General features: G+C 49.4%; 1 long non-coding RNA gene across 1 annotated transcript in view; it reads right to left on the bottom strand.

Annotated features, from left to right (window-relative positions):
• Positions 1-234: 234 nt before the first annotated feature.
• Positions 235-26,156, bottom strand: part of LOC134429757 (uncharacterized) — a 46,251-nt gene continuing 20,329 nt past the window's right edge. The window contains exon 3 of the long non-coding RNA XR_010030643.1: positions 235-435. This is a non-coding gene — a long non-coding RNA (uncharacterized LOC134429757). The remainder of the gene's footprint in view (positions 436-26,156) is intronic.

Consider the following 26,156-nt stretch of genomic DNA (forward strand, 5'->3'; position numbering starts at 1 on the left):
ACCTTAGAGGAGGTTCCACTGGTTCCATGTCCAAGTGAGTTTTGCAGCTATAGAGCAGCAGTTTCAACCCTTTCATCACCCACTCAACTCACCAATCCGTCATCTTTTACTGCCCTGCATTAGTGCAGTTCCAAGGAGAAAAAATGCACAGGAAAATCCTGCCAAAATATTAAAGTGAGATCATTTCTATCAGGAAAATTCCCCGCAAAGAAGCAAATTTTGAGGTGAAACAAATAAGAAAAGTTATTTTTATTCAAGATGAATGAAAATGCAAATGCTGGCTTCTAAGAAGTTTATTTCTAATAAATCACCGGTTTCATTCATCCCTCCTTCTTTCTTGGTTCTTTTTCAGTTGAAATTTCACCAGTGCTGGACAAGTCATCAGGTGACATGGTGTCACGATTTTAATACTCCTGTTCCTACTTGATAACTTTCCTGCAGTTGGAGAAAACAAAGGGGAAGTAAAATGCAGGCAGTAAAGCCAGACTACAGCACATGAATCATCTCACTGCCCTCAGCAGCAAATTGAGATGAAAGAGAATAAGCTTCCTATTTCCAGTTTCAAAAGAAAGGCTTTGAAATGCAACCCGAAAAGCTGAGTTTGAAACTGGACTTTCAGCTTTCTCCTGTAAATTCCACTGATGATTTGAAACAAGAAAAAAATCCTCTTTTTTTTTTTTTTTTTTTGGTTTTTTTTTTTTTTTTTGTTTTTGGTTTTTTTTTTTTTTTGTTTTGTTTTGGGTTTTTTTTGTTTTTTTGTTTTTTTGTTTTTTTTTTTTTGTTTTTTTTTTTTTTTTCCCATGAAGAGAAAAGCATTGAAATAGAACTTCCTAGGTAGGGACTTTTTCCTCTAGGAAGTTGGTGGTGCCACCTCTGCAGCAGCTTCTCCTCAGTCTTGAGTTCTCTAGGTAGGCCCCCACATGCACCCATTTGTTTCTCAGAATGCAGTTTTTACTCTCTCCATTCTGCAACTGTGTCCATTACTTCCAGTCACTCCCCACCCGGTACTCAATAATGACATAACTGCTTGGCCATAACAAGCCTTCCCTCCAACTCCCTCTTCTGGAAATGTCCAAGGGAAAGCAGGTGGGCAACTCAGCCACTGGAAAAAAAAAAATTGAGGTCAGCTCAGGATCTTCATGGGGGTAATTTCAGTTATTTCATGGGCTTGCAGCACAAAGGACACAACATGATGTTCATGATCAGTACTAAAGGTGGGCAGTGCAATGTTTCAGTCCAGGTATCAGCTCCAGCCCAGCACCCAAGATCTCTAGATAAGACACTGCGTGTTCACTAGGAGATAGGGACCAGGTATTGATCCTGGACCCTCTTCGTGATACCCTGTCTTGCTCTTCATTTGAGCGTTAGCTGCTAATGGGCTGGATTTATGACTCCTCCAACCCTGGCACCAAAGGAAATTTCCAGGTTTCCCAATCCTCTTTGCCAGGTGCTAGAAATCACCATCTTTTCCTTCCTTCATGCTCCCTTCATGGCCCCGGGCTCAGTGCCATGAAACTCTGCACCTTCCCGCTACCAAGGGGCTGCAAAGCATCCACATCTAAGCAAAATCCTCAGCACAGCTGGCACAGATGCTGATCCTGGATCCCAAAGCACCTTTGGGGGAGAATGAATTAACTCTCCTTGTGAATGCTGAGCAGGTACTGCCTGGACAATTGACCACAAATATTCAAATACAATTTGAAATGCACTTGTGCCAACCTGCTCTCTTAAGAATGCACTTTCATAGGCAAACACTCAGGAAAACCACATTGTAAGGAATTTGATCATTCTTGGGAGGGTTCCAATTATCTCTCATTGGTTTCTCCCCTTCTCTCCTGGAGAAGAGGATATTGCGTTTGCACATGTCAGATGCTGTTGGTTAATAGCACAACAGTGAGATCTTCTGTGGATCTGTTCTGAGTTAGCAGCAGGTCATTCCTCCCTGCCCTTTCAGGGGACACCTCTCACCCTCCTGTGATTCATGTTTTGACAAAATCCCTTTACTTTTGTCCACTCCACACTTTTTTGCTTCTTTTATGCTAACTGTGACTGTGCTCAGGACCCTCTGGGTCTTCACATCTTCCCGTCTGGATGGCAAAGCACTGGATACAAAGCATGAATGGTGCTCAGGGGACGCTCAATCCATCCATCCTCAACTCTCTGTTATCTGGGACCTCAGCAGCCATGGCCAGGCACTGGAGCTGGTGATTCAGTCAAGTGACCCAAAGTGTTCCCAGAGATGCCCAAGCCTGCTGGTTCACAGGGATGCCTATTGTAAATCAAAGGTGACTCCAATGAAGGGGAGAGAGAATGATGCATCTGACTCCATCATCAGAAAGCTAATGAATTACTTTATTATACCATACTGTGTACATTGTATCTAAACTGAATCTGCCATGCACTCACTCTTGCTCACAACTGCACAGAACTGCATTCATCTCTGATTCTCCCCTGACTGTCCCGTGACAGTCTGACACACACACACTTGGCCCTGATAGGCCAAGGGAACAAAACATCCTCACTTTGGGTAAACAATCTCCATATTGCATTCTACCTTAGCACAACACAGGCACAGCAAGCGAGATAAGAATTGTGTTTTCCCTCTTCTCTGCTTGTCTCACAGCTTCTCTCTGTTCAGAGGGCATGTGAATACCACAGATGCCCTCTGCTCACAGCTACCCCACAGGTTCTAAAAGGTGTGACAAACCACAACAGCTCTTGTAGATCTGTTGGTGGAAGCAGATGGTTTCAGCTCACCCATTTCCATCTAAGGCTTCTTCATACTGAGAGAATACCCAGCCCAAATGGGTCCTTGCAATTGGTACCTGCTCAAGCGGTAAAAACACTCCTTTTAATAAAGGGTTTGAACGGGAACACCACTCTCATGGAAGGAGAATGGAAGAATGGCCTAAGAGAAATGGCATGAGCCCACAGACTACAGCATGAGCAGGCTGGTCATGCAGAGCTGAGATAGAATTTGGTGCAGATCGTGTGAGGGAGGGTGATGAGACTGTGATGAGCAAAGTGTGAACCCATGTGAGTTTATATGAGTGAAATGTGCATGCATGCATGGGGAACGGATGCAGACATGCTCAAGCCCAGAGGGGTATTCATGTGCATGTGAGAGTGCATCAGTGAGTTGTACATAAAGTGTTGGGCTATATGCAAGAAGTGCGTGGCCCCATAGTAATTTGGGTGGGCTCTGTGTGGGGCATTGCATGTGCCATAGGATAAGGGAGATGAGATACGCACAGAGGGGCATGTGTCAAGGAGAAACAAGGGTGGTGCAAGTTCATCAGGCACGACATGGACACACACTAGTGAGCTGAGCATGGAAGCATACATGCCAAGGCAAGGGGGAGAGGAAGAGGATGCCGCACACAGATAATGCTCAGAGACAGTGTGGATTACTGCTGTTAATACCTCTGGTAAGAACAGAAGTCTGCTGGCTGGGAGCAGGAGCTGAAAGCTGAGCCCCTTGTTATATTTCCCTGTTCCCGCCTGCACTAATCCCTTTGAGCCCCAGGAAAAAACTGCAGAGAAATCAAACAGGCTGTTCATGCTGCCCCAGTGTCCCCGGGATTAATTAATTTGGGATTTGTGGGAGTCACAAGGTCACGCTCCCCCCACTGGCAGAGCTAGCTCTGCAAGGCAAAGGCAGGGCTTGGCTCTGAGTCTTTCCATCCAGGGAAATGCCCCATCAGCCACGGCACTGAGTGAGTCCCTCAGGCAGCCACCCTGGGAAGGTTTTGAGCACTGGGTGACTGAGGTTTACCCAGGGTGCCAGGGCACAGAAAGGCACCAGGCTAGGGGGACTGACAAGCGAGAAGTGTGTCCATATCTCAGAGGATCAGCCTCCAGCTGGAGGTATCCACTTGGATGGATCCTGCCTGCATCTGGCCCAGTGCTCCTTGTCTCACCATAAGTACACATGTTCGGGCCAGAGAAGGACAGAGAAACCCAAGAAATGGTTTCATCTCAGGTGTGAGCCTTTCCATTCTATGGCACAAAAGAGGATGAGGAGCAAGGGTTGAAGACCAGGCAAGATGAGCTGTTTGACCCACTTATCCATTCCAAGCAGGGAACTCTGCCTTTTGAAGATTCTGTCTTGAGTGCCAAATCTCCAGTTCTCTCCACTAGTGGTTACTTAAATGATTCTGAAATTCGTTTTCAGGGAACAATTGAGCTTACAATGTGGTTTTCCTGAGTGTTTGCCTATGAAAGTGCATTCTTAAGAGAGCAGGTTGGCACAAGTGCATTTCAAATTGTATTTGAATATTTGTGGTCAATTGTCCAGGCAGTACCTGCTCAGCATTCACAAGGAGAGTTAATTCATTCTCCCCTAAAGGTGCTTTGGGATCCAGGATCAGCATCTGTGCCAGCTGTGCTGAGGATTTTGTTTAGATGTGGATGCTTTGCAGCCCCTGGGTAGTGGGAATGTGCAGAGTTTCCTGGCACTGAGCCCGGGGCCATGAAGGGAGCATGAAGGAAGGAAAAGATGGTGATTTCTAGCACCTGGCAAAGAGGATTGGGAAACCTGGAAATTTCCTTTGGTGCCAGGGTTGGAGGAGTCATAAATCCAGCCCAGTAGCAGCTAACACTCAAATGAAGAGCAAGAAAGGGTATCATGAAGAGGGTCCAGGATCAACACCTGGTCCCTATCTCCTAGTGAATTGCTCCTTGCTACAGTAAAACTTCATCCCTTGAGTACGGACACTTTGAAACTGTCCAAATCAAAGTGCAAGATCCCAGTTGTCTACATGTCAGCCTGCTCCAGAAGAATCTGCCTGAAGCTTTCAACGTCTTAAAGGAAAATATGCTGACTAGTCACTGGCTGGTGCTGCCAGAATGAAGAACTCTGAACAAAGCTAGACCTTATCCCTCAAAACCAAGATGTCCAGCCTTGCAATCACCCATTCCCCTGGCTCCTAGGTCTGTGCTTCTTTCTGCTTCATCTCTGGTCCAAGCCTCCATCAAGCAGCTGAAAACTCCTTATCAGCCCAGTATGCACAGCCTGAGACTGGCTGGGTTGAGAGGATGGCAGCTCCCTGCCTAGTTCTGAGGAGTTTGTAGTCAGAGAAGACTCTGGTAGCAGGGGAAAGCTCTCATCACACAATGACAGAGTGCCCATTTGATGAGACCTGGATCCCTGACCTTCAGTGCCCTTGTAGCATCCCAGGTTATCCCAAAGTGAAATGCTGCTGCACAGTGGGTTTGTAAAGTTAGCCAAGGCTTGGTGCAGACTGCCACTGCCCATAGAGTCCATCCAGAGTGATAACCTGGGGGACAGAGACACATTGGCTTCCCCCTAGCTGACTCTGCCTGCTTTGATGTAATCTGTCCTCTTAAAACCAAAGATCCTGCTTTCCAATGGTCACAGAGGTTTATCTTTCCTGTAGTCTGGCTGAGGTGGTGTCCAAACTGGGAACACTAAGACCACCAAACAAGTGTTCCCCACCCATAGGTGGAGTGGATGGTATATAAAGCCTTTGCCTTCTCCTTGGCATGGGCAGCTCTCGTGGGAACAGCCTGCCTGGAGGCAGAGGCTTCCCCAAATGTGGATGGACAAGCAGCAGCTTCCAACATGCCAAAACTCAGAGCTCATTGAGCCACTATTCAGTCCCCAGCTCTGTATCAACACATGTGCGTGGCACTCTCCACATCTGTGACCAGGTAACATAATTAATCATTAGTGCAAATTGCTCATGTGAAATGGTCAGGGACTCAGACCCAGAGTGCTTGTGAGTAACTCCATCCTAATGACTACTTTGGGGTGATGGAGAAACATAGAGGTCTGAAGCCACAAAATACTCAGCTCTCCAAGGTACCAGCCTTCCTGATGCTGGCCAGCTCTTGGACTGGCATAGCCACCTGCTGCTAGTCCACACCTCTGAACATACTCAGTACCTTTTCCCCAGCCTGGTTCTCCTCCATCCTTTCTGACACTGAACAATCCACACCCCACACACCGACAGTGGGTTTTCTGCAGGGCTGGAACACATCCCCTTTATTGCACTGTTTGTTGCATATTGTTATCAGCCTGGTCATTCAAACCCAAACTCATCTCTCCTAAGCCTGCCAGCCCAGATGGTAAGGGTATATTGTATTTATGGTCCTGTGCAGTATCAAAAGGTGAGGGAGTTACAAACTGTGTCACCAGCAGGTATGTTCCCCACTGCTCTGGACTCGATGGAAAGCTGGGCTTACAAGGGCTGTGCATTGAACATGGCCAAATAACTCAGGGAAGGATGACTGGGGGTCACGTGTACCAGGCCAGGTCTTTTCTCTTGGAAAGAAGCAGCACTAAAAGGGCCTTAGGCAATTGTGGAAACAACTTGAGCTGAGCATAAGCTTCCAGGACAAAGGAGAGCTTGCTTCCAGGCAAACACTCTTAGTGGCTTTAGCAGAGGGACAGTCAATAGAGGAGAAGCAGCCTATCCCTGAGCATGGTGGGAGCAAGCCCATTGCTGCCATATGGGCACAGCTCCATTGTTGGCACTTCAGTGAATTTGTTGGCAACATGGAGAAAATGAAGGAGAGGGCACAAGCACAAGTCAAGGTCTAGAAAAGCTGCCGCCAAGCAAGAAGCAGCAGCAGCTTTGAGTTATCAGAGAGATGCTCAAGGTGTGGTCCAACTGCTCACATGCAAGGAGGTGCTTGAGAGCAAGTGGGGTTTGGTTCTGCAGAGAACAGATGCAGCAGACACACATGCTTTGCAGCAGGGAAAGCAATAAAATATAGGAACAAGTGACTTGGAGACCTGGTGGAACACTGCTTCTCTGGACCTAAGGCTGACTATCGCACTTTCAAAGCCCTGTCCTGGGTTCAGCCATAGATCTGAGCTTGGAGCAGGGGATGCACTACCACAGTCCTACAGCAAGCTCCTGGCAGAAGGACAGACCAGTGCATCAGAGCTGTCCCTCTGCGCCACAGTCTCTACCTTGCACAGAACAGGGAGCAAATAGCTCAGGAGGGTGTGCAAGGCACACACTGGGGTGTTTTTCAGACAGAGCCTTAGATAAAGAACGGGTCAGGATTAATGCAGCTGCTGCCCTCAGGCCAACTGCACTGCACGCTTGTCTGCTGGAGCAAAACATTCAGGCCTGCCCACCTTTGTCTAACAACTGATCTGAAGGCTTATCCCTCCCCAAATACGTGGCTCCTTGGCCTGGCCTGAATGCATGTTTTCTCCAGCACCTGCCATTCATCTGAGCATGTCTCTGACGGCTGGTTTTGAGGGTCTGGAAGCCCTCCTGGTATGGCAGGGTCTGGGGCTGATATTCTGACCCTACAGCCATCTCCCCAATACTGTTATCACCCTGGTGTGGCCTGGGGTTTTGTCAAGGCCAGTGCTGTCCATCAGAGTTTGCCAGAGAAGAAACTGCTGGGAGCAGCAGCACTGCCAGGGCTCAATGGTCATCCATCTTCCTGGGAGTCCTGCCTCACCTCCATGTGAACCCCAGGTCTCCAGGGCCTGAGCCACTGGACTGTCATTGCTGAGCTCTTCCAGAGGCACCCTCAGTATGACAAAATCCAGCTCCCTTCACTGCCTCATGTGCATGCCCTACCCTGCCACAGCCTGCCCCAGCCCCAGCAGCACAAGGATGTCTCTGCATCCAGCCTTGAGATCAGCCATAAGCAAAATGGGTCTTTGAGAAACAAATGCCAAGAAAAGCCCAAGTAACGTCAAAATACAACTGGTGGAGTTACGGGGCACAAAGAAAAATTGAGGTCACTCATCCCACTTCCTCCTCACAACCAATAGGACATGACATGGGTCAGCACAAATCACAGAAACTGAAATGCATGTCCCAGCTGGGTTTTGGATACCTCCCAGCTGACAGACTGTGGATATTGTATTAATTTGTCCCTCATGGCTTTATCTGCTTGCTTTTCATAACTTTTAATGCACCTGGCTTTTACCAGCCATGCATGTCAGTGAGTGCTACTGTTTAGTTACACACAGTAGAAAGACCCTTCCTTTAGCTGGATTTACACCTGCTGACATCTCCCCTTGGCAAATCAGCTTCTTCACCTGTTCTAAGTTATGAAATTCCATTCTTGCTCAGGCTGTGACAAAATAAGACCTTTTAGTGACGGAGCTTTTGGAAAACCAAGGACAATTTTCTAAGTGACTCTCCCTGATTCACGTATGTTTTTTCCTTCAGCTTGCTGCCCTGGAGATGCGCCACCTCTGCAGCAAGTAGTCATCATAACCTTCTTCCAGGTGAATGTGCATATGTCTATTAATACAAGTTTCTATTACAATATTGATACTTTGCTGGGTGACCTTTAGTTTCCTAGGTGTTTATTTCAAAAACCTGATATCATATTTACATGCCTTCTGGGACAGAAATTTAGACAATCAGGGCCCACTGAACACCTAACTTGGCTCCAGCCATGGTGAGTTCCATATGATCTCCTGACTTTCTGTTATCACCTCTTCCAGTGGTGGGCATAGGGCATCACCCTGCCCAGGCAGCATCACTGCTGGGATGCCTAAGACCTTGAGAAACAAGCCACATCATCTCCTTGGAGAGGCTGTGGGACCAGGTGCCATCCCACAGGGCAGAAACAGGTCTCTGCCTAGTCTGAGGGAGCAGGATACACCTCAACAAAGAAAAGGACAATTTCCAGGTGCAGATTTCAGCAATTCTCCTGCTCCAGGGGCCAGTCTGTCCATGTACCCCATTCACCCTATCCCACCACACAGCCTGCGATATTTCAGGGTGGTAAGGCAAGAACACACCCATGCACATGGCTCACCCTGCAGACAAGTCTGGGTGTGCAAGGTGTGCCTGTGACCCATCACCTATGGATTTCATAGCCATCAGTGATCCAGGCAGGGAATTATCCAGGTGCAGCCTCTGCTCACACCTTTCGATGGCTATTACCACAGCATAGTGAGTTTTTCCCATGCCAGGACCAACATTAGCTTGCAGAAAACCCTTCCTCTCCTTCCCCATTGACAGGGGCTTAGCACTGGCCCACCAGCTCCCTAGGAGTAGGGCAGGTGAAGCCAAATACTTTTACTAATCCCAGCTCCAAAGAGCTGTTCTCAGGTTACAGACGATGTGAATAGGATCTATGTTCCAGGGTGATCAGACTTCCTGGAATTTCTGCAGGACCCGTTATCTGTTCCTGTAAACATCTGCAGCTGAACGTGCTGGTATGGCCCAAGTCCAAACTGCCCCCATCTTCTCAGCGCCCAGTCTGAGGTCTTTGAGTGAAGCATGGCTGGCAGCAGAAAAACCACCTTGCGGCTTCACACTGCCAACTGAGCAGCTCAGAGCACCTCAGAAACCTCATCCCTGCAGCCTTCCATGGCCCAGACAAGAAAAGACAAAGAGCTCTCAGCCACCGGACGTGCCGAGTGTGACTCCCTGACTTATGTCCACCCACAACCTGACACTGACTGCATGGATTCATTTAGGGTTGACTCAGCTCCGCAGCATCACTTAGAGCTTGCAGCACTCCTGAAATGTTCCTGAGCTATCCTGTCCCTGGATGAGTGTCTTAGATCAGGAGGAATCCTCATGTTGCAGCCTGTTCTAGGAAAGTAGGTCTGATGACGCCTTGGGATTTCATGAGATGCTCTGGACTGGGCTGATAGTGGAAGTTTGTCCTTTGATGAAGACAAAAGAACTGCAGTGAGCAAACAGATCAAGCCATGTGAATCCAGACAATTAATACCTCCACACCCCTTGCAGAAGATAGTGCAGTCTCCACTGAGGTGCAGACCACAGTGTTTCCTTCCCATCACTACTAATGCTGCCTTCCTCAACAAAGTCCTAGGGCTTGCAGGCATCACTGCAGGACTTGGGTAGCATTCAGGCTGGCATATACACCCTGTTCACGGGCTCCCCAGCTGCCCAAAAGGCAGCTTTCAAGCCTCTGAGTACCTTCCTCTTTCACAGCCACCTATGTTACGGCAGCAGAGATGAGCAGTGGTGCTGTCTGTCACCCAGCCATGCCTGTTAGGGACCAGCAGATGCAGTTCTGCCAGCTGAAGGACACCATTGCATATGCATGAAAAATGCTTCACACAGTACTTGTGTCCAGTCTTGGGCCTGGCCAAAATAGCAGCTCACAGGCAGGAGGATGGAGCCGAATAGCTGTGGTTCACAGGGTGACTTCATCCTTGCTCCCCATTGCAGTCACTAACAGCAGTAACACTGCACTTGTGATTCCAGCCTGGGGACATGCTGAGTCCCCTCTGCCGTCAGTCACCTCCATGAAGGCCACAGTGCTCATTCATGGTCCTGTAGTTGCTTCCCTACAAAAGACTCTGCTTGCCCATGAATTCACCTCTCTGATTTCCAGCCTGAGACACTGCAGGCAGAAAGAACTGCCAGGGAACCATGGAGAAAACATCCTCTTTATCCCATTTTCCACCATCCTGCAGCCCTGGCACTACATTTCTCCGGTGTTTCCAGCCATCATATACATGGTGACATACATCCCTAGTTTTTCCTCTGGGTATCCTTGGATTAGCCTAAGTAGTCACCTGACAGCACAGCCAGCCTGTCCTCTCATGGAAAATGCTGTTCAGGGCTTCACACATCAATAGAGAGCAATTACCCACATGAAAAATGACAGAAAAGTCTGTGGACAGACAGTCACTTTGATCTGTGCTTCCTGCTCCTCAGCAAAGCACGTTCTTTGCCAAGCTTTGCAGGGGGGAGAACACTTTTGTGTGCAAGAAGCTGTATCTGCCAATAGCAGCCTCAGCAGCATGAGACATAAATCTGATGGCAGAGCATTCTCAGCCAGATGAAACCACCCTGCCAGGACTCGTCTACTGCTCATGGGACAAAATCCCACAGGAGGAGCTGGAAACACTTCATCAGAGTTTTCCAAGAAGAAAACAGAGGGTCCATCTCCTCTGCCAGCAAGCCCTGGTGCTTGCTGTAGACCCCGATGGCCTCAGCATCTGAGCGGGGTTTCTAGGAGAGCGCCATCCGCACCACTGCAATCTGGCTCCCAGGGAGTGGTCTGTGTCCTGAGGAATGTGGCTCTTGAACTGAACTCCAAATGTTTTTGCAAGTCTTTCAATACCAAACACAGGGGCTGAGAAGGGGGTGAGTGCCCCCTGCGGAGGGGAGAGCAGTGGGGTGGGATTAGAGCTGGCACTAACACCCTGCTCTCCACAGCCGCATTTGAGCAGCACAGGGAGAGGTCAGGATTAGGGGAAATCCTTTGACAGCAAAGGGGAGTTAAGAAGCTCTCTCCTTGCATGCACAGAGAGGGTACCCCCAAACCTCCAGCCAGGAAAAGGCCATGCTGGGAATGGAAGGCAAGGGACAGCCTTTGTCCCTTTGATTCAAAGCAGAGAGCAATTAGATGATGGACTTAGAGCCCAGGGAGCACCACTCCCTGCCTCCACAGGGATCTTTCTGTTTCTCTGCTTTCTTTCATTCTCCAGCCCAGCTCCTAAATCCATCTGTGCTAGGCCTTTAATTGAATTAGTCCAGCACCTCTCACTGGGAACAACTTAAGATGGTTTCAATAGTGATTGCTTTTTACAGCCCCAGGACAAGTTTGACAGCCACCACAGGGAGTGGTTTAACACCAAGAAATTTATCCTGAGAAATTTATCCTCAGTGGCTGTTACACCTAAAGCACAGTAGGTTCTCTTAAAAACTCAGCCTCTGGAGCCCTATAGCAACCTGGAATCACAGGTTTCATGAAAAACACACACATATTTTGTGATAAAACAGAGCTTGAAGACAGGAATGACAAATGGACAAATCAGAGCTTCCAGTCTCTGCAACTCTGAGGACCTGATGGCTTATGTTTGAAACACTGAACATCACTTATAGGCTGCTTTGGATATAACTTTGTATTGGTGCCAGGGTAACCCTGGCACCCCTGAAGCTCCAGAGACATAGGCCTGCCAAGCAAGCACAGTGGATAATGCAGCCCCTTGGGGGCTGGGAAGGTGCTGCTGTCCCCATATCCTCCTCCCCTCCAGTGGCAGCTTCTCCACACCTGTAGAGATGCAGGCACCAGCTGCTGCCAGGTCTTAGGGTAGGTGGTATCCAACCAGCCTTACACTGCCTCCTCCTCCTTGTTTCCTATGCTCCTTGCCTGGCAGTGCTTAATAATGAATGCACCACTACCTGTGATGGACACAGGGGGCTCACCCCATGCAAGTGAGCAGCTTTGCTCTGATCAGATCCCAATCTCTGCTCGAATTTGGTCAAGGATGGGAGTTCTCCCACTGTCTGGGAATGGCCACAAAGCCACTCCATGTCTATCTCCATTTTCAGTCAGGTCTGAGAGGCTAGGAGCCCTGCAAGGCCAAAGGAAAATGCTCCAAATACCTCACAAGAAGCAGTCTCATTTTCACCTAGAGATTTCACCCCCAGGGCTGTCTGTTTGCATTCATCCCATGAGCTGGAGCTGGTTACACGGAAGCACCAAGGAAATTTTTAACAGGCGGAGAGCAAGGAACAGATAGACAGAACTGTGGAATTGATCATCCTTTTAACAGGCTGAAAACATCACTTCCTTTATCCCAGTCTAGAGCTGTTTGGTGTAAACCTCTTCCATCTCTGCTCAGGCTCCACTGTGTGGTCCTTCCCTGGACCCTTGTCCCCGTGTGCCAGAGGGGACAGTGTTGAAAGGTGAGTGGGTCTAATGGCATTTGGAAGCATTTTCAAGTGGGATGATATACCTTATGAAAGGAAGTGACACATGGGTCATTTGCACCTAAGGATTGAGAAGAACCTCCTCAACCCAGTTCTTCCTTTTTTCTAGGTATGTGAGAGCCAAGAGCAGGCAGATGAAGAAGATGGAGAAGACATGGCAGATTCAAGGGATTTCACTCTCAACCTGCCAAAACATTGTCTCCACATTTCCTCCAAGGCTGAGATACACAGTCCAACATCCATCCTGCCACCTAGGTGACAGCAGTGGCATCTTACTCTACTCCTCCCAGCACCTTGGCCAAGGTCTGGAGATGAGTTTAGTTGGAGATTGAAAGCAAAGAATAATAAGATTGAAGGCAAAGAATAGTAATAGTAATGGTATCATTGGCCAGACAGATGTTCCCGTATGACAAACCAACATTTGAATGGGTGGAAGTATGGCTGATGCACCTGAAAAGCCAAATATGACTTGAGCAATCTGCCATGGTATAAACTCAGAGGCAGTTGACACTCCAGAGGCATTATTGCTGTGTTTGTCACAGGAAGGTTATGGAATATATAAGAGCTCAATTTCATATAAAGACACTACATAGATCTGCTCCTGGTCCCCCTGTGCATGTTCACAGCAGTGGGGAAATCTCACCCATGTAAGCAGAGAAGTGCATAGGCACAACCTTCTTTCAGTATTGGACAGATTAGAAAGATTTTTGCCTCCTCATGCTCCCACAGTACTTTTTCCAATCCCTACTGTACAAAAAACAAACAAAAAAAAAAAACCAAAAACACACCAACAAACAAACAAAGAAACAAACACACACACACACCCCCACCCCAGCCATTCAGATCTCTTCTTGTTAAGCTGTGGAAATGCACTTGAAGTAAGTAGAAACTATTCTTACCTAGAAACTTCTCCAGGACCCCTGAGGGCACAAACTCATGAGCTGAATTAAGCTATAGGGCACACCCCTATCCAATACCTTAGATCCAGCCCACTTTCCTGCTGTCTCTCAGTTAATGCATGCTTGAGTAATTACAGATGTTCTGGGCAAACTGCAGGTTATGCCTCTAGCTGCAGTTTGTGATTTGCAAGGCAGCATGTGTACAAGTAAAAATACCCAGGAACAAGCAATTTGCAAATTACTTTACATGGTTAATTATAGAAATGAATATAAAAATGTAAGTTAGATAGGCCCTCTGGAGGTCTCTCATCCAAGCCCCTTCTTCACACATGGCTAAACTTGTACTTAGATCTGATTGCTCAGAATTGACTTTGTCTAGGGTGCCAAAATTCTCCAGGGATAGAGACAGTTTTTGGTCACAGCCTCTCAGAGTCTCTTCCCAGTGCTTCACACTTTTAGGATGAAGACATTTTCCCTTACGTCCCGTCAGAGTTTCTCTCAGTGCAACACGTTCCCATGTTTCTCTGTGCACCTGAGCTGGCCTTTTTTGTTCTGCGCACTTGTCTTTAGTAGTGGCGCAGGCAGTTAAATCCCCACCAAGCTCCTCTTCTCCACATGCAGCAAACTTGTGTCCTTCCACTGAGACATCATGTCCTCCAGCCACCAACCACCTCTGTGGCCCTCAGCTGGACCCACCTCAGTTTGCAGACCCCTTTCTTCTGTAGAAGAGCCAAAATGGGGGACAGAATTCTATTTGTTCTTCCCAGCTTCCTGTTGCATGAGGATACTCCATCCCAGGATCTGCATTTGCCCCACACCTCATAAATTTTCTGGCAGCCTCTTGTGCATGTCAGTGTTCCTCTAAACAGCTCTGACCTCCAGTGTATTTACCCCTTCCCTCAATGTGGTGTCACCCTCAGACTTCCAATGGTTGCGTTCCCTCTGTTCATTTAGATCACAGCAACACAGGGCATCTTCATTTCATTCTCCTAAAAAGAAAACCTAGACTTTTCCAAATAAAAGAAAGGCTTATGATTTTGAGCAAGCACAGTGTCAGTCAGTGCATTGCCCAGCAATGCCTTTGGCAAACAGGGTGTCCTTGAGCAGTGGGACCAGCCTGCCCTCCACAAGCACAAATAAAAGGATGGAACTTCTCACCTACCTGAAAAGTCCACAAGTCCTTAAAAGGCTGCAAAGGAAATAAATACCCACCAGAGGTAGAACACGGAGCATAGTTTGGAGGGTGGGATGCTGAGGGAAAGCAATTTATCAGGAGAGCAGAAGGAGGCTTGCTGGCTGATCTTTCAGACCATGGTAACCTCAGCAAGAGACCTTGGTTCATGCATTTCTTCCATTTCTTCCCCCATAGAGCAGTGAGGCACTGCCCAGACTCCCCAGGGAATGGCCACGACCAAGGCTGCCAGAGCTCCAGGAGCATTTGCCCAGTGCTGTCAGGCACAGGATGGTGTTGTTGGGATGTCCTGTGCAGGGCCCAGAGTTGGATGCAATGATTCCCGTGGGCACCTTCCAGCACAGGATATTCCATGATTTTTATTCTTGACAGATTACAGCTTGGCTTCACCTCTGAGGAACTTAGGTTGTACAGAGTCCAAGAAACTGCTGGACTACAGCTCCTATAGGGAATCTATAGGGATCTATAAGGAAAAGGACAGTTCAAGATGGGCAGCACCACCTTTTCTATCCTCTCCTCATGGGGGAAATAAAGACAGTCTTCAAGGGCAACAGGATCTGGGAACCAGAGACAGTCACAGCCAGTAGAAGAAGACCTAAAATATTCAAAGGTGCAACGATTAAACACCCAACTCCTCTTAAGGTTCCCTAGGCACTTTCTATGGTGCAGAAGTCTTCAGGCTGCCAGCACATCGCATTATCCTGACAGCAACACCTCAGTGAGACCTATCACAGTTCTGCTTTTTACAGTACTGGCAATGTTACCAAAACATGTGCCATTGCCTTCTGAATGCTCCCACCACTCCCTGCCCAGATGCCAGTACCTCCAGGCAGGAGCAACAGCCCCCAGCCCCTGCATGTGAACACAGGCAGCAGGGTGCAGGCAGTGAGGAGAGCAGGGTGCAGGCAGTGAGGAGAGCAGGGAGAGCAGGGTGCAGGCAGCAGGGAGAGCAGGGTGCAGGCAGTGAGGAGAGCAGGGTGCAGGCAGCAGGGTGAGCAGGGTGCAGGCAGTGAGGAGAGCAGGGTGCAGGCAGTGAGGAGAGCAGGGTGCAGGCAGCAGGGTGAGCTGGGTGCAGGCAGTGAGGAGAGCAGGGTGCAGACAGTGAGGAGAGCTGGGTGCAGGCAGCAGGGTGAGCTGGGTGCAGGCAGCAGGGAGAGCAGGGTGCAGGCAGCAGGGTGAGCTGGGTGCAGGCAGCAGCTAGCTGGTGGCAGGGGCCCACAGCCAGGCAGCCCACAACTGAGAGCTGTCAGGCAGGGTGGGCTGGCCAGCCCCTGTGGCAGGATCATCAAGGGTGGAGGGTGGTAGGAGGACAATAGTCTTTTTTGGACTGAGCAGAAAGGATCTTTTGGAGGAGAGTGGCTGAGGAGAGAACAACAGAGCCTGTTGGAGGAAGAGGGAGGTTTGCAAGGAGGAAGAACCAGTGTCGTGCAGCAGAGGATGTATTACAATGTGGGAGGAATCTAGGCTCTTCCACACCACTCTGGTAACCACAAGACACTTCCCACGCATGTTCAGGACAGGACAACATGAGGCACTGAAAGTTTTTGTGCCATACCAGACTGTTGTTGTGCAGGGTAGCGTAACCCCTAAGAGCCTGGGGGTGGCCAGGGCTAAGGCTCCACAAATAACCTCAGAAACCAAGGAGGCAGCCAAAACATGTAGTATAATTACAGATAAACACATAATCTACTCAGGTTACATTAAGGGGAAATCACAAACCACAAGCAGACAGGAGAAGAGCGCAACAACAAGCAAAAGGGAGAAAGGAAAATCCCCCGGAAAGACGAAAGCAAGTCAATAAAACATGAGGGCTGCTGCTCTTCTCCTGACCCTCCCCTTGGTTTCTCTGCCTGGGAAACTTCATCCTTGCAAATTTTGCAAGGAGGAGCTCAGAAACGGGTAGTATGAAGCTCAGGCAGGAGCTCCACTAAGAATCTGCCTCTGACAGACATCTCTGCTGAGATGGATGGAGAAGTGCATGGAGATTTACTGCTGGCACCCAGAGCAACAGAGGTGGTGGTCATGCTCTGCACTCCAGCAATATGCTGTGCAGCTCACTTCAGTTCCAAAAAAACAAGGGCTTTTTAAATACTGTGGAGAGGTTCTGTTCTCCCTGCAAATCACAGTTTACACAGTAAGAAGCCAAAAGGATGCCATGAGCTGGACTGAGTAGAGACCACCACTCTCATCCAGGGAAGACTTTTCAGAGCATATTGGACTGAAGATGTGCTGATGGTCTGGAGTAAAAGAAACTGCAGGCATTTCCTGCTCTCCTGCCCAGCCCCGTGCTGGTCTGCAGGAGCCGATTCACAGATGAGTGCAGGCACAGGAATGCAGTGGGAGTTGAGACTTCTTTGAAGATTCCAGCCACAGCATGACCAGTGGGAATGCATAGCTGGAGAGGCTGAGCTGGGAGATAGCCACTGCTTATGAGATCTGCCATGAAATCAGTTCCTGAGAACGTTCTGCCAACCAGCCACAGCTTTCCTGGCAGGGGTAAACATCCACCAAAACAAAAGATTTTGCTTTTCTTTCAGAGACATGGAAGTAAATGCAATGCAATAATATCCTCACACATTGTGCTTCTGCCCCAGCCCTCCATGGCCTGGGTGAGCTCCAGCAGGTCCTTGTAGGGTGGGTGTTGGGGGGGCGCTTCCTGGAGAAGCCCTTGCCAAAAACAGGAGCCTCTGGCACTGAACACCCCACTTCTCTTGGGGTTCCCTTAGTCTTTCCATGGTGCAGAGGTCTTCAGGCTGCCAGCACGTTGCATTATCCCAACAGCAACACCTCAGTGAGACCTGTTACAGTTCTGCTTTGTTCAATACTTGGCACAGACACATGGGAGAGTTAGGCTTAGCTTTTAAGGGATCCATCTGAGACAAAAAGGTGGTAAGTGAAAACATGAGAAGTTGCTGATTCTTTTGGCACTTGAGAGCCAAGTATCTGTCCAGGTGTAACCCATTCAGCTGCAGACCAGACACCAGAGCAGGGGGCTCAATACTCACAACAAAACATCCTCTCACCCTGGAAAGCCTGGTCCTACCATTGGGGGCATAGTCCTGTCCCTCTACATGCCACAGTAGGATCCTTGAATCATAGAATAGAATATCCATCCTGACTTGGAAGGGGCACAGAAGAATCATTACGTCCAATTCCTGGCCCTGCAGAGGACAGCCCCAAGAGTCCCACCATGTGCCTGACAGCAATGTCCAAACACTCTTTGACCTCTGGCAGGCTGGACTCTGCACTGCCCTTCCATCAAAATGCTCTGTCCCAGGTGCTCCAGAGGAAGCCAGAATGTTCTCCCTCTCAGGAAAATGGGCGGCCTGCTTGGGAGTCAGTCACGCTCCTCTGGGATGCAGCTCCAGGTCTGCACCAAGGCTGCTCAGACACAGTTCCTCTGCTGTGCTAACAGGTGTACAATAAAACCATCAGAATATACAGAATATTCCTGAACCACCAGCCAAACATCCTTCCTGTTGAATGCATGTCCTTTCTGCATTACCACTTTTCTGTAGAAACCACACAGAATGCCCATGGATAAATCTCACCTCTCTGGTTTCCTTTTCCATGAGACTGGCTCACACCTTCCCCTGCTCTTCACAGGACATCATGCCCTGAGCTAAAAAGAAACACCTGCTGCTCTGCTTCCCTCCCAGAACAACCACGAGCACCACAGCCTCAGCACCCTCATGTGCCCCTGCAGCCTGGGCAGTGCTTAGGGAGCTCCAGCATCCACACTGAAGGATACGTGTGAAAGAAGAAGCAGTTCCTTTTTGCCTGTCTCTGGAAAGACAGGGCTTTGGGAAAGCTTTCCACAACATGTCCATAAGTGCAGACTTCTTGTCCTTTCCCAGAAGGCATCCTTGACCTCCAGCCCACGTGTAACCATCCATGGGACAGAAGATCAGAGCATGCAGCCAGAATCACCCCAGGTGGGTCTGAACCCTGTGAGAAATGGGAAATTTCTAAGGAAAGAGGATGTGGAAGGGTGTCAGATACTGGGGTGTGTGGGTGCACCTGATCAGAAAGTTGGGGACACAGGGAGAGTCGTGTGGGTGGACTGGGACCTCAGAGCTGAAAGGGGGAGGCGGTCAGAGGGGGCATGGGGGGCCCCATTTGGCAAAGGGACAGAGGTTGCTGGTGGCCTGTGCAAACACAGTAGGAGCTGCTGGCAGAGAGAGGTGGGAGGGGGTCCTACCAGGGTCTGTGACTGGAAGAAGGGTTGCCATGTCCCCAGTTTACAGGAGGGCAGGCAGCTCCCGATCACACAGGCAGCAGTACAGGATTGCATGGAAATATCTCCTGATCAAGGGTTGTGAGACCAGTGAGAGTGTCCTCACAGCCTAAATCCTGAGTAGAGGGGCTGTAGAGACCATGAGTCAGCTCTGTATTAATAACAAGACAGAAGCCAGGCAGCTGTCAGGGGCTAACAGGGGCACAATAGACATACTCCCCTGGCCTGAGAATCTATTATTGCTCCAAGAAGTTAATATTTCCCATGCTCCAGATCCCTACCTCCTTCCTTCCTGGGGGATCATGCTCTCCCCAGCAAATCCTATCTGCTGCACCAGATGGATGTGACTTCTCAAAAGACAGGACCAAAGGCCACTGGTAGCATCCCAGGAAGTGGGACACTTTGAGAAAGGCTGAAGAGTTAGCTCCTAAAACAAACTGTGAGGCAGGGAAGCTTCCTCAGTGCACAGCCCCCAGTCCAGCCCATCCACCCAGTGCATCCCACAGAGGCTCTTGGCACGCTGTCCTGGAGGGCTGGGAAAGCCTTGACTCACACATGCTGCCCAGAGCAGACTCCCAGCTCACTTTCACCTGTTTCTGATAAGCTCACTAATCCATCCCCATAACAATTCTTTATTAATGGATGCTGCTGTGTTCATTACATGCCTTAATTAGTGTTTTGTGAGCAAATTCAAGGGGATAAAGAAGCATGTCACATTTTCCAGTGGAGGCTTTGCACACAACTACCAAAATAACTTTGTCTGTGAAGCTGGAATTCCTGTTTCACCCTGGCCACGAGCTGTCGTCGTGAGAGCTGTTCCTGCCTAATCTGGCGAGCAGGCTGGGCGAGCTGAGCGGCTGCCTGCTGCCCAGCCTCCCACCCCTCCTCCCTGGCTGGCTCACTGAGCTCCCACAAGCCAAGATGAATTTCAGTCATGCACAGACTTGAACAGAGATTTGTCATTGGGAATTAAAAAATCATGGAAAAGCCTGGACCACTACTGCCATGTTCACTGGACTGCTCTCCCCACACCATGCTGTCTGCCTGGGCATGGAGCTGAGGGCCCTGGGGGTTGCTGTGGTCTGTGCTGGCCGATGCTGATCCAGCTGGTCACTGAGGCTTAAAGTTTAAGGAAGTTTCCTGAGACATCCCCGACATCCTTGGAGAAATGGCAAAATCCCTCTGGAGTCCCTGGACCAGAGGTGAGAATGACCTGGAACGGCCCCAGCATGGAGCCCCATTACCAGCAGAGCAGCACTGACCATCACCAGCACTTCGGGGCAAAGAAGGACTGGCAGCAGCCAGTTCCATGCAGGCAGCACCGTCAGGATGGGATCTGAAGCAGCCAGACCTCAGCTCCACCCAAGAGGGAAAAAAGCCAGAGCAGCTGGCTTGTGTGACCAGCACCACTCTAGGTGTCCTCCCCAGGCTGTTCCACACCCAGCATCCCACTGAATCCAGCACAGTCCCTGTCCCCCTTGGGCACTTTGGGACCAGCCCCTGCTCCTCACACATCTGAGACCACAAGTAGGGACACAAGGGAAACGCCTCCATCATCCTGACCTGTGTCCTGGGGCTGGCCACCATCCCACCAGATGAGCACAGGAAGTCTGGAGAGCCATGCCTTCACATAGCCCTGACCCAGATATGCAAACCCTCTTTATCTGGATTCAGTGGGTGCATGGATGCCAGGCCTTGGTGTCAGAAATTTCCTGAATCTATTTTAATCTCTAAAAAACCCCATAATTTTTGCTTGCCGTTTGTGCCTGAGCTGTTTGCAGTTACAGCTTGAGGCTCCCCCTGGCTTGTGCTGGATCCAAGGGTCCTTATGCCAGAAAAAGGCAGAGAATACTGTTCCTGGGGAAGCTCTGTCCCATGATGCAAGCAGGGATCCTGGATCTGGTGCATACCAGCCCTGGCTGCAGGTGGGATCATCTCCCCAGGTGCTGCAGTGGTTCCCCCTGCATTAACCCCTTGACATTCCTGCCAACACATTGCATTTCCCATTAGGGCTTTTCCCACTTTCCCCAAGAGTGAAATGAACCAAAACTTGCCCCTTCATCATGGCTCTGAGGAGAATTTAATTCCAGGGTTCAAAGCTTCTCCATCCCTTCCCAGATAAAAAGGCGATCAGCGAAAGGGGATGAGCTGGTTAATAAAAGCCAAAGAAGAAAGCAGGACTGAAGGGCCGTGCCTATAGAGCAAAACCCAGCAGGAAAGAAACAGCTTTTATCTGGGCAAGCCTTTCCCCAGTTAATAATTACAAGCCAGGCCCGCCAGTTCCAATCCACTGCTTCAAAAGAAAAGGCAATTAATTTAAGACTAATAGGATTTTAAATTCAAAATAATCCCAAGCGGGTTTGTGTGGCAGGTTGTGAATATGCTGGAGAGCCAGCCAGCAGTAGGTGGGATGGGGGCTGGATTTGGCAGAGCAGATGGAGGAATTAAGGGCCAGGAGATGAAATCTCATGTCCTGCAAGCCACTGGGCTGGTGATGGCAGGTCCCCATTCAGACAGCAGCCTGGTGGAAGTTCTCCTCAATGGGAGAATGGCAAGGAGTTGTCTCATTGAACTCATGGTAGTGGCCATGAGCAGACACAAAGAGGAGCCACGAGGCCATGCTGAGGCCAGACCACCTCTGGCACTGGGAACAAGGGACTCCAAAACCATCCACATCAGAGACAGCTGTGCATTGGCCCAGGGACCATGACTGTCTCCTGTCTCCTCATAGCAGGTCCTCCATGAGGTGTAAGCATGCCCCAGCAATACTTATTCTGACCTGGTATGGACTGAGTGCCCAAGGGAAGTCAAAGCAGGCTTTGGGCTCTTCAGAGACCTGCCATTCAGCCTACCTGCCAGAGCAGCTGGCTTTTGTGACCAGCACCACACTAGGTCTCCTCTCCTGGCTGTTCCACACCCAGCCTCCTGCTGAAGCCTCACAGTCCCTGTCCCCCTTGGGCACTTTAGGACCAGCCACTGCTCCTGACACATCTGAGACCACGTGCAGAGGTGCCTCCATCATCTGACATGCTGTCAGCCCCTGCAGACACCTCATGGCTGGCTTTCCACCTCCCACCCCAGATGGGTTGGTACAAAATCTCCTACCAGTCCCTTCAGGACTCTCCAGCAGCACCCAGCCAGACTGAGCTCAGGAAAAGGGAGCAATGCCAGCCTATGTCTGCAGAGAGGGCTGGGAGGGCAGGAGCAGGGGACTCATCTGTTGTGGGAGTTACATGGTGATGGTGGGGCAGCGACGAGCACAGGGGCCCTGCCCTAAGCCCCTCCTCGGCAGCCAGAGCTCTGCTGAGTCACCAGCATGTGTTGGGAGATGCTGGACATTAAATCCATGTGGAGCCACACAGCACCAGAAGTGTGTCTAGAAACAAGACAGCAAAGTACAATACTATGGGCTGTGCTGACAGGGATCTGCAGCCACACTGGCTGGAGCCATGAATGGGGTTTGATCCAACAGTTACTCACTCTACACTATAACCCCAAAACATCTGAGATTTACCATTTTTTCAAGGGAAGACTCCTCTAATTCTGACTGAAACAGCCTCTCCTGAAGTGTTCATTTTAGCATGAACACATCACTTTACTCCAGAGCAGCTGGAAGTGTGGGCTGAGTCTCATTAGGGGCTTAAATGTCACAGCACGTCCAAATACCCTCATGAGTCTGGGTTTTGGCATCTGGTGTCACTATAACAATTTCCTGCAGTGTCTATGGGGACTCTGGGGACACAAGGATCATCCCATGAATATTTCTGCTATCAGCCCCCATGGAAGCATCTGCCACTCGCAATGCATTTTCAAGGCAGGAAAAGGGAGGCTACCTTTAGGAATACACACCTGTTCTGCAGGTGTGTATTCCTAAAGGATTTTAAGAAAGAACATTTTAAGAAAGTCCTCATGTAAAAGGATTGTTATTAGGTCCTCACAAGATCCCAGGAAGCTCAGCCTGGTAAATAAGGCGTGTTGGTGTCTGTGCAGTGTCCTTAACCAACCTCCACAGCCCTGGGCAGTGAAGAACCACATCGCTGAACCGCAGCGACCCTGTGCCCTGGCAGGGCCCCGAGGGAGCACTGTCCAGGCTGGGGACTGAGCTCATGTCTCACACACCGTGTCCACTGTATCTCTCTGCAAGGCTAGACAGACACCAGGCATGGTAAATGTTCAAGAGGAGGATGCAAAAGAGCTTCCCAACACCAGAATGTTCCTTCTTTGACTTTTCCACAGTCACAGGCACCAAGCCTGCTCCTAACCTGGGTGACACGGTACCCTTCTCCTGTCCTTATTTTGAGATTGTTTTTTACCCAATATCCCACTTTCTCTAGGAAAAGAAACCCCAAACACCATCCTAGGGATAATTCCAGCCTCAGCTATGAGAGCTGGCAGGGTTGCAAAGCATTCAATGGCAAGTCTTTAATTGTGGGAAACACTGAGTGACCTTTGTATGCTGGGTGGATGTTCTTCAGGCAAACAGGAGGGATTTATGGACCTGGCCACAGGCCAGGGGAAAGCTCCCATGAAATGTCTTTGTCACTAACTACAGGAAGGACATGACCTATGGCACTGCCCTCACAGGCCAAGGGTCTGCATGAAGACAGGGGCTTGTCCTGCATGATGATCCCATGTGAATGAGATGAAAAACCAGGGATGTTGCTGGCATTAAATGAATTCTAGCTAGACACATTTAGCAGGGAGGTAGCGGAATGGAGATGGCTGAGACCCCAAACACACAAGACTGTGACTATGGAGGAAGATGAAGGTAGGCTGGCTGATGAAGAAAGGTGTTCAGATAGTAGGTGGAAGTAGGTCAGCAGACAAGAAGGAAGATTCTGAGGGCCTGAGGAACTGTCAAGGCTCCCCAAATCTTGCTGCATTCTGTCATGTAAAAACCCTGCTGGGAGAAGGAAAATGCAGTGGCTTGTAAGATGGCCAGAAAGTCACAGAGAAAAGGCCACATGGTTCTAGTAGAGGAAGGAAAATAAAGTCTATTGCAGATCTTGATTAGGAGGGAGCGGAGCATCATTCTACTAATCCAGCACCAATAGCCAGACAAGGGACCTCTGGTCTGGTTGGTTGTTGATGGGAAAACAATTAGCTGTTCCTCTTCCTCTGTGGGAGAGCGGTTGTGTCCCATCTGGACATCATAAGAGAGCCAAAGCCAAACAGGTACAGTGGGCAGAGGGTGGTGATCCTGTACAAGTCTGGGACTGGGCATGAAGAAAATTTGGGGAAAACACAGATGCAATGTTTACTGGAGCAGGAGGTGGATCTCACAGCCCAGGTGCAGAGACAGGCCAGACTGTTATTAGAAAGCATCATGCAGCAGGGAACAGCGGGAACTCTTTCAAGCTGTGGCTTATGCCACTGTGGGGAAAACTAGAAGCTAGCAAGAAAAGCAGAAAGAAAACACACGGTGCTTCCAAGAGACAAAGAAGCAAAAGTCTCATGGCTGTATAAGGAGAAGACTGTCAGGACATGACATAAAGCTCTGCTGCTGTCTCGGGGTCAGCCAAGCTCAGACACATTCTCCTGGGTCAATAACTGCAATTGGGTTTGGGATGCTCAGAGGACCAGTGACAAATGCTGGCTACTGGCCATTCAAATAAACAGTAGGCAGCCAATTGGCCAGTGGCCACTCAAATAACCAGCCCCAAGCTAAAAAAATACAGTAAGCTAGTAAATTTAGTAACCTAAAGAGAAACATTCCACTACCAACCAGCATGCAAATAAGCCAGAAGGGGATATAGAGCTGACACAGTCCCCTGTTCGGCTTTTGATATTCAGTGGCCCTTATCCAACTGGCTGCCAGTTGGTTATTTGCATTGGAACAGGAAACAAATTTTTCTCCTATTTATACTGCTTACCTCAGGAATAAACTAATTACTGTTATAAAATCCCATTCCCACAGTGTCCAGCACACATCTGTAACCTCTGGAAGGGACAAATGCACGCAACTTGCCAGCTGGACTGTTCCATCGAAATGGCCAAATCCAAAAGCTTTTTTGTTGGCTCTCCTGACTGGATGATGAAGCAAAGCATTCCCTGAAAATGCCCCTGCTGCATCAGCTGTTTACCTTGCTCATAAACAGATCACTGCTACAAAATTCTCTTCCAAAGCTGTCCAGCACACAGGAAGACAGCCTCAGGACAGAGAAGAGGAGCAGGGAGAAATCTGCTGGTGTTTCAGTTCCTGTGGCCAAGGACAGGGCCAGCTGGCTGTTCCAAGTGTCCAGGCTGTGGAGCAGCTGGAATGGAGGAGGTCTGGCCATGCTGAGATACAAACATGCAACTAAAGGCTGTTTGACAGCAAGACAGCCCCACATCCCTGCCCAGCTGCTGGGATGGTCTCCACTGGAGGTGGTCTCTGACTGTGATGGCAGAAGGGCATTTCTGAGGTCCAGCACCGGCAAAGGACTTCAAGTCCCAGCAGAGTGGAAGCCATCCACTCCTGTGTACATATGAAAGTGTCACACAATGTGCTTTTGGCAGAGAGACTCTACAGTGGGAAACATATTTCCTAGCATGGAAATCCTACCCAGCACCTTCCCACCAGTTCACACACAAAAGGAAGCACCAACATCAGCTACTGCCCTGTGTAGATGAAGGGACTCAACAGCCACAGCCATGCCCAGAGCCCCCAGCTGGGATGGACCAAGCAATGCCCAGCAGTGCAGGACACTGCAGTCTGGCCAGCTCTCAGTGCACATTTTGGAAGACTTGCTGTTCCCTTCAAGACCCAGCTCCTGGAATCAGGGGATTACCAAAGGAAGACTGAGTTCTTCCTCTGCATCAAATCCACAGAGGCTTTTCTACAGAAAACCGCTGGCAGATGGCATCTACGGAGCGTGTAGAGTGTTTCTTTGCTTTCATCTATTTTTTACAGCCACACTTGCCAGGCCCTGACACATGAACACATTGCAATCACATGCTAAGCCACTTTACTCACTGCAAACTCCCTGCTGCCTTTGGCTCCCTTCCCATATAGATCTTGGCAGACAGAAGATGTGCTGTGTTTCTCTCTTGCCAGACCACCACTCACCTGAGCCAGCAGACCCTCAGATCTCTGTTGTGGTGCCACGCCATGGTGTTCCCTCTGCAGATCTTTGCAGAGCTTCACATGATTTGGAGGCCGGGAAGAAATTAGGGGTGATACTGAGTGCCCTGGC

Source organism: Melospiza melodia, chromosome 26, assembly GCF_035770615.1.
Source record: "Melospiza melodia melodia isolate bMelMel2 chromosome 26, bMelMel2.pri, whole genome shotgun sequence".
Lineage (NCBI taxonomy): Eukaryota > Metazoa > Chordata > Aves > Passeriformes > Passerellidae > Melospiza > Melospiza melodia.